We start from the raw sequence: 7,500 nt of genomic DNA on the forward strand, positions 1-7,500 counted from the left end.
CACACACACACACACACACACACACACACACACACACACACACACACACACACACACACACACAATCGAGCACCGCGCTATAACATAGACTCACTTTGTTTACATTTTGTTTACACAACTGAGCCAAAAATGAAATACAAAATAAATAAGTTAATTAATTAATTAATTAAATTAAATAAAATGATGCCACCACCACCACCACCACAACAACAACAACTACTTCTGCTACTACTACAACAACAACAACTACTACTACCACTAATTAGAGGGAAAAAGAGAAAGAAAGAAGAGGGGTGAAACTAACATGACAGCCAATCAAAGGAATAAACAAATAAATGAAAAAAGAAAAAAAAAGACGAACACATAATTCGAGGAAGAAAGAAGAGTAGTGACGCTAACATGACAGTCAAAAAATGTTTTGTTTGAGGGGATTTTTTGTTTGTTTGTTTTGTTTTGTTTTGTTTTGATTTCGTTCTTTTTGTTCTCATTGTCGTTATTCTGTAACCGTAACAGGGGATGGGTGCCGTGGAAGCACAAAGAGTGTGGAGAAAGGAAGTGGGTGGGTGAGGAAGAGAGGATGGAAGGCAGGAGGGAGGCGGAGGGGAATTGGGGGTGGGGGTGGGGGGGGGCTTCGAGACAGACAGGGGAGGTGGTGAGTCGAGGGGGTGGGTGTGTGTGTGTGTGGTGGGGTGGGGGGGTGGGGGGGGGGGGCGAATGGGGTGGGGCGTTGTGGATGAGGAAGTTGTTTGTTGTTGTTGTTGTTGTTGTTTATTTCTAGGGTTGCGAGTGGAGCAGGCGGGCATCAAACGAAAACAAACTGTGAGGACGCCTCTCCTCTCTCTTTCTCTGTCTGTCTGTCAGTCTCTTTCTGTCTCTGTGTCTCTGTCTCTCCCTGTCTCTGTGTGTGTGTGTGTCTCTCTCTCTGTCTCTCTGTCTCTCTGTCTGTCTCTCTCTCTCTCTCTCTCTCCCTCCCTCTCTGTGTCTCTCTGTCTCTGCAATTATGTGTCTCTGTGTCTGCCTATCTGTCTGTTTGCCCCCTCTGTCTCTCTCTGTCTCTGTCTCTCTGTCTGTCATCTCTCTCTTTACCTGTCTCTTTCTGTCTGTTTGTTTATGTCTCTGTATGTCTGTCTGTCTCTCCCCACCCCCAACCCCCCACCTCTCTCTCTCTCTAACTGAAGTTGCAGAGCAGGTGAACAGCAGTGGCAGACATAGGATACAGCTGTTGCCTGGACTAAGGGAGATATTTTCTTTTTTTGCTGTTCGCAGATGATATTGCTTTGATTTCGGCTATTCCATTAATTTTGTTTTGCAAAATCAAATAAATGATCTCCAGAGACCATCTGATAGACTGGGACTAACTGTGAATCTAAGTAAAACTAAGGTTATGGTTTTTTTTTAGAAAGGGGGACGGGGGGTGGGGGTGGGGGGGCGGGGGGGGGGGTCATCTTGCAAAGAGTGAAAAGTGGTACTACAAAGGTAAAGAAATAGAAATAGTAAACAGTTATAAATACCCAGGCTTTATATTAACAACTAAATTATCATATGTTACAGCATTAGAAGAGTTCGCTAGAAGAGCGAAGAGTAAAGTGTTAGAGGTCATGAAAATTATGTGGAGTTTAGGAAACGTTGACTTATTTATATATTTAACCTATTTGATGCTCAGGTGAAACCCACCTCTTGTATGCATCGGAGGCTTGGGGTATGACACAGTACAAGACCATTGAATCAGTACATTTGTTTTCCTGCAAAAAGCTCTTGACCGTAACCCCCCAAATCCCGAACACAATGGTTTATGGCGAGACTGGCTGGTACTCACTACTTATAGATAGCACTTTGAGACTACTGCGATACTGGTTCACATTACAAGCGATGACCCCACTAGAATTCCCAAACAAGCACATCTCGCTTCGTTTAATCAAATGACTGAAAATACTAGTGACAGAAGCCAAACATTCAACTGGGCCTCTTGCATTAAAAACTGCCTAGACAGATACGGATTTTCAGATGTTTGGTTAGCGGCTTTTATGTGAATTTTCCGGCAGAGAATAGCTGACTGTTTTCAACAGGACTGGTCCGGTAAATCAAATTCCAATGACCGTTTCGAAACATATCGCTCATTTAAATCACTGTTACAACTAAAACTTTACTTAACACGGTTAACAATAGACAAGTTCAAGGTAAACTTTGTAAAATTTAGACTTGGTATAAATGATCTCAAAAATAACAAACGATATTGCGATAACGTAAAGACATGTCCTTTCTGTGACCAAATAGAGGATGAATTTCATTTTCTGCTATCTAAACATGGGCAGTTTTGTAGAAATCATCATGTAGAATGGCACACTTGTTAAAAAACGAAGATGTGAACATAATTAGAGATGTTGCGATGTACATATTCTATGCGTTCAGGAAAAGGGAAGAACCTGAAGCAGGATTTTAATTTTGGACAAATAACCCTTGTTTTCATTTAAACAATTGCGGTGTGTTTAAACTTCTGGCATTATTTCATTTATTTACTCATTTTCTTTTCTTTTTGTGACATGTGTGTGCATGTGCGCCTCAAATGTTTACAGGCCGGAGGTCAAACATTAAATTCTTTGAGTCCTTGAGTCTCTCTCTGTGTCTCTCTGTGTCTCTCTCTGTCTCTGTCTCTGTCTCTGTCTCTGTCTCTGTCTCTCTCTCTCTCTCTCTCTCTCAAAATCTCTGTAAATGCTTTTGATAATAAATTATAATGTCATCATGTCATCTCTCTCTCCCCCCCCCCTCTCTCTCTCTCCCCCTCTCTATCTCTCTTTCTCTCCTCTCTCTCTCTGCTCTCCCTCCCTCTCCCTCCTTCCCCCCTCATCTCTCTCTCTCTGTCTCTCTGTCACTGCTCTCCCTCCCTCTCCCTCCTTCCCTCTCATCTCTCTCTCTCTGTCATTGTTCTCTCCTTCCTCTCCCTCCTTTCCCCCATCCTCGCTCTCTCTAAATCTCACTCTCTCTGTGTCTCTGCTCTCCCTCCCTCTCCCTCCTTCCCCCCATCCTCGCTCTCTCTAAATCTCTCTCTCTCTCTCTCTGTCACTGCTCTCCCTTCCTCTCCCTCCTTTCCCCCATCCTCGCTCTCTCTCTCTCTCTCTCTCTCTCTCTCTGTCACTGCTCTCCCTTCCTCTCCCTCCTTTCCCCCATCCTCGCTCTCTCTAAATCTCTCTCTCTCTCTCTCTCTGTCACTGCTCTCCCTTCCTCTCCCTCCTTTCCCCCATCCTCGCTCTCTCTAAATCTCTCTCTCTCTCTGTCACTGCTCTCCCTTCCTCTCCCTCCTTTCCCCCATCCTCGCTCTCTCTAAATCTCTCTCTCTCTCTGTCACTGCTCTCCCTTCCTCTCCCTCCTTTCCCCCATCCTCGCTCTCTCTAAATCTCTCTCTCTCTCTCTCTGTCACTGCTCTCCCTTCCTCTCCCTCCTTCCCCCCTCATCTCTCTCTCTCTCTGTCTCTGCTCTCCCTCCCTCTCCCTCCTTCCCCCCATCCTCGCTCTCTCTCTGTCTCTGTCTCTGTCTTTGTCTGTCTCTGTCTCTCTCTCTCTCTCTCTCTCTCTCTCTCTCTCTCTCTCTCTCTCTCTCTCTCCTCCCTGCCCACCTTTCTCTTTGCCCGATTGAGAGGCGTTGTTGACAGGACCATGATGATGATGGTCAAAGGGCTGATGACCTTTCTCTATGTCTATGTTTGTCTATGTGTCTGTCTGTCTGTCTCTTCTGTCTTTCCCTCCCCCCGCCCCCTCTTTCTCCCTCACTCACCGCTCTACTCTCTTCCCCCCTCTCTCTCCCTCTCTCTTTCCTCCCTCCCTCTCTCTCTCTCCCTTTTTCTCTCCCTCCACTCTCTCTCCCTCTCTCTCCGCTCTCCCACCTCTCACTTCCCCTCTTTCGTCCCTGTTTTCTCACCTCCACTCTCTCTCTCTCTCCTCTCTTTCTCTCCTCCTCCTCCCGCTCTCTCTCTCTCCCCTCTTTCTCTCCCTCCTCCCCGCGCTCTCTCTCTCTCCCCTCTTTCTCTCCCCCTCCCACCACTCTCTCTCCACTATTTCTCTCCTCCCCGCTCTCTCTCTCTCTCTCTCTCCCCTCTTTCTCTCCTCCCCCCGCTCTCTCTCTCTCTCCCCTCTTTCTCTACCTCCTCCCCGCGCTCTCTCTCTCTCCACTCTTTCTCTCCCCCTCCCACCACTCTCTCTCCACTATTTCTCTCCCCCTCCCACCACTCTCTCTCCACTATTTCTCTCCCCCTCCCACCACTCTCTCTCCACTATTTCTCTCCCCCTCCCACCACTCTCTCTCCCCTCTTTCTCTCCCAACTCCCACCACTCTCTCTCCACTCTTTCTCTCCCAACTCCCACCACTCTCTCTCCACTATTTCTCTCCCCCTCCCACCACTCTCTCTCCCCTCTTTCTCTCCCAACTCCCAGCTCACTCTCTTTCCCCTCTTTCTCTCTGCTCCCGATCTCTCTCTCCCTTCTTTCTCTCCCTTCTCTCCACCCACACCTCCCGCTCTCTCTCTCGCTCTCTCTCTCTCTCGCTCTCTCGCTCTCTCTCTCGCTCTCTCTCTCTCTACTAATCTCACAGTTGTTTGTTCTAGGTGTTTAGAACAAAATCATCATGCAACCCAGTGCCACAAAGACATTGTCTGCCTGCGCCTGCAAAATGTCAGGCCACAAGAAGGGAGACCCTGAGTGTCAGATCCTTGTCCCAGTCAACCCTCCCACCGAGCAGGTCAGCAGACCGGCCGCCGAGACCGAGGGAGAAGAGAAAATGGCACACGACACTCATGCAACAAAAGAGGATAGAGGCCGTCCAAATATGCGTCAAACCAAATTGTATTCCCCAAATACCCAAAAGACCCCTCCCCGGCACAGATCTGAAACACCAAAACGGCGTCGATCAAAAGATGCAGCTAGCCCCCCCCCCCGACCGAAACGACAACAGCAAACATGCTAAAAAGTCATCTAACCCTTTCAACACGAAGCGCACAGCAGACTCGAACTCAGAAAACGTTGGGGTGTGGGGCTGAAATCTTGTCCCCACCCAGACTGAGACTAGTTCACGACCATGTTACAGGTTATGAACAACGATTCTGACTGTGGCTGATGATCTGTATACGCACGCATGCAATATGTCCTGCGTGATGTCATGAATTCATTTTTTTTCTTTTTAATTATCCAATGGATAGAATTTGTATATCTTCTTTAAATACGAGAGGAATGAAAAATAAGTTTAAAAGAATTTCATTATTCAATAATTTCAAAAGTAAGAAATTTGATATCATTTGTCTGCAGGAAATACATATTACAGATAGCGAAGTACCCACATGGGAAAAACAATGGGGTGGTAAAATATTTTACAATAAGGGTACTAACAGAAAGAAAGGAGAAGTGATTCTGATATCCAGACATTTTGATGCATTGGTCACTTTAGAACATGTAGAAGAAAGAATGGTGATAGTTTCAGTATTGCATGAAAATATTAATTTCAAATTACTAAATGTATATGCCCCAAACAATCATGCAGAGAAAATGATACTCATGAGTAGACTAGAAGAAGTGTGTAAGAAGTTTGACGACCAAACCTTTATGATAATGGGAGATTTTAATTGTGTTATGAGTAATGAGAGTGACATAATTTCAGGTCTGTCACATAACAAAATCGAAGTTAATCAGTTAAATAGATTGATAAATACATTGCACCTTACCGACATATGGAGAGTATTTCATGCCAGTGATTCAGATTATACATAGTGTAGATCTAATCCTTTTATTGCTCGTAGGCTTGATTATTGTTTTGTTCCTGACGAATTACTGATTGCCTGTGTTTCGTGCGAACATACATTGGCCTTCAATTCAGACCATAAAATAGTAGTACCAGAACTCAATAAAAGTCACTTCTCACGGGGTGCTGGATATTGGAGATTCAACAATAGTTTTCTAAAGAGTATTAATTTTGTTAACAAAATGAATACTCTAACTGACAGATTTATGGAAAAGCACGTGGAAAATAAAGCATATATAGATAAATGGGAACTATGCAAGGTCGAGATAAGAAATTTATGTATAGAGTTTGAGAAAGAATTAGCAAGTAAAAAAGAAAAAGAAAAAAGAAACGAAGAACATAATCCACATTTGGAAATCAAGCAAAAAGAAACACAGTTAATGAATGACCCAACAAATGAAGCTATTCAAACTGAATTTTTACATTTAAAACAGAAGTTAGAATTATTGCAGCTAGACAGAGCAAGAGGCGCACAAGTAAGGGCTAGGGCAAAATGGATTGAAGATGGGGAGCGTAATACAAAATATTTTTGTAATCTAGAAAAGGCTAGGGGGAAGAAAAAGATAGTTACAAGATTTTGCAAAGACTCGGGTGAAATAGTAACAGACCAAAACGATATTCTGCAAGAACAGCTAATGTTTTACAAAAGATTATATAATCAGAAAACTGAAGTAGAAAACGTTAGAGAAGAAACCAATTTATTCAATGAGAACGAACACTTTCGTCGATTAAGCGAAAATGAAGCTACCTTATGTGAGGGTATTGTGACAACAGAAGAGACAACTAGTGCTCTCAGAATGCTGAGAAATGATTCAGCTCCTGGCAGTGATGGCATCACTATAGAATTCTTAAAATGTTTCTGGACGAAAATTGCTAAAGTTGTTACAGATTCTTTTGTAGAATCTTTCCGCAGTGGGGATCTTTCATATACACAAAAACAGGGAATAATCACATTAATACATAAAGGAAAAGAGCTAGACAGAGATACATTGAACATTTGGAGACCTATAACACTCACAAATTCAGACTATAAGATTTTAGCTAAAGTTTTGTCAGAAAGGCTCAGCAAAGTTGTACACTTATTAATTAATGAGGATCAAGTGGGTTATATTAAAGGAAGAAACATTGCCACAATAATAAGATCAATAGATGATGTAATAAATTATATGAATAAAACGAACAAATCAGGTTATCTTCTTGCTGTTGATTATTCTAAAGCATTTGATTCTATTTCTAGGACATGTTTGTTACACGCTTTTAAAGTATTTGGCTTCGGAACGGATTTTCAGAAGTGGGTCTCTGTAATAACCAATGGTGATATAAGTTCAATTAATCATGGAGGTTGGATATCGGAACCATTTGAGGTGTCATGTGGGATACGACTGGGATGCCCCTTTTCCCCGTTAGCATTTGTTTTGGCAGTTGAGCTCCTCGCCATAAAGATAAATAGTTCAATATTAGGTGTCGAGGCTCCCTCTGGCTCTCCTGATGCAACCCCTCACTTAAAAGTGAAACAGCTAGCCGATGATACAACTTTATTCTTAAAAAACGGAGAGGACATGCACAAATCATTAAACATCTTTAATTTGTTTCAAACTTTTTCTGGATTAAAACTGAACGCACAAAAGACGAAAGCATTAAAAATGGGCACCCATAAAGAAGAGGGTAATCTCCTATTTGCAACTGTTAACAAAATAATAATACTGGGAATATATTTTG

The sequence above is a fragment of the Babylonia areolata genome, chromosome 6, assembly GCF_041734735.1.
Source record: "Babylonia areolata isolate BAREFJ2019XMU chromosome 6, ASM4173473v1, whole genome shotgun sequence".
Classification (NCBI taxonomy): domain Eukaryota; kingdom Metazoa; phylum Mollusca; class Gastropoda; order Neogastropoda; family Buccinidae; genus Babylonia; species Babylonia areolata.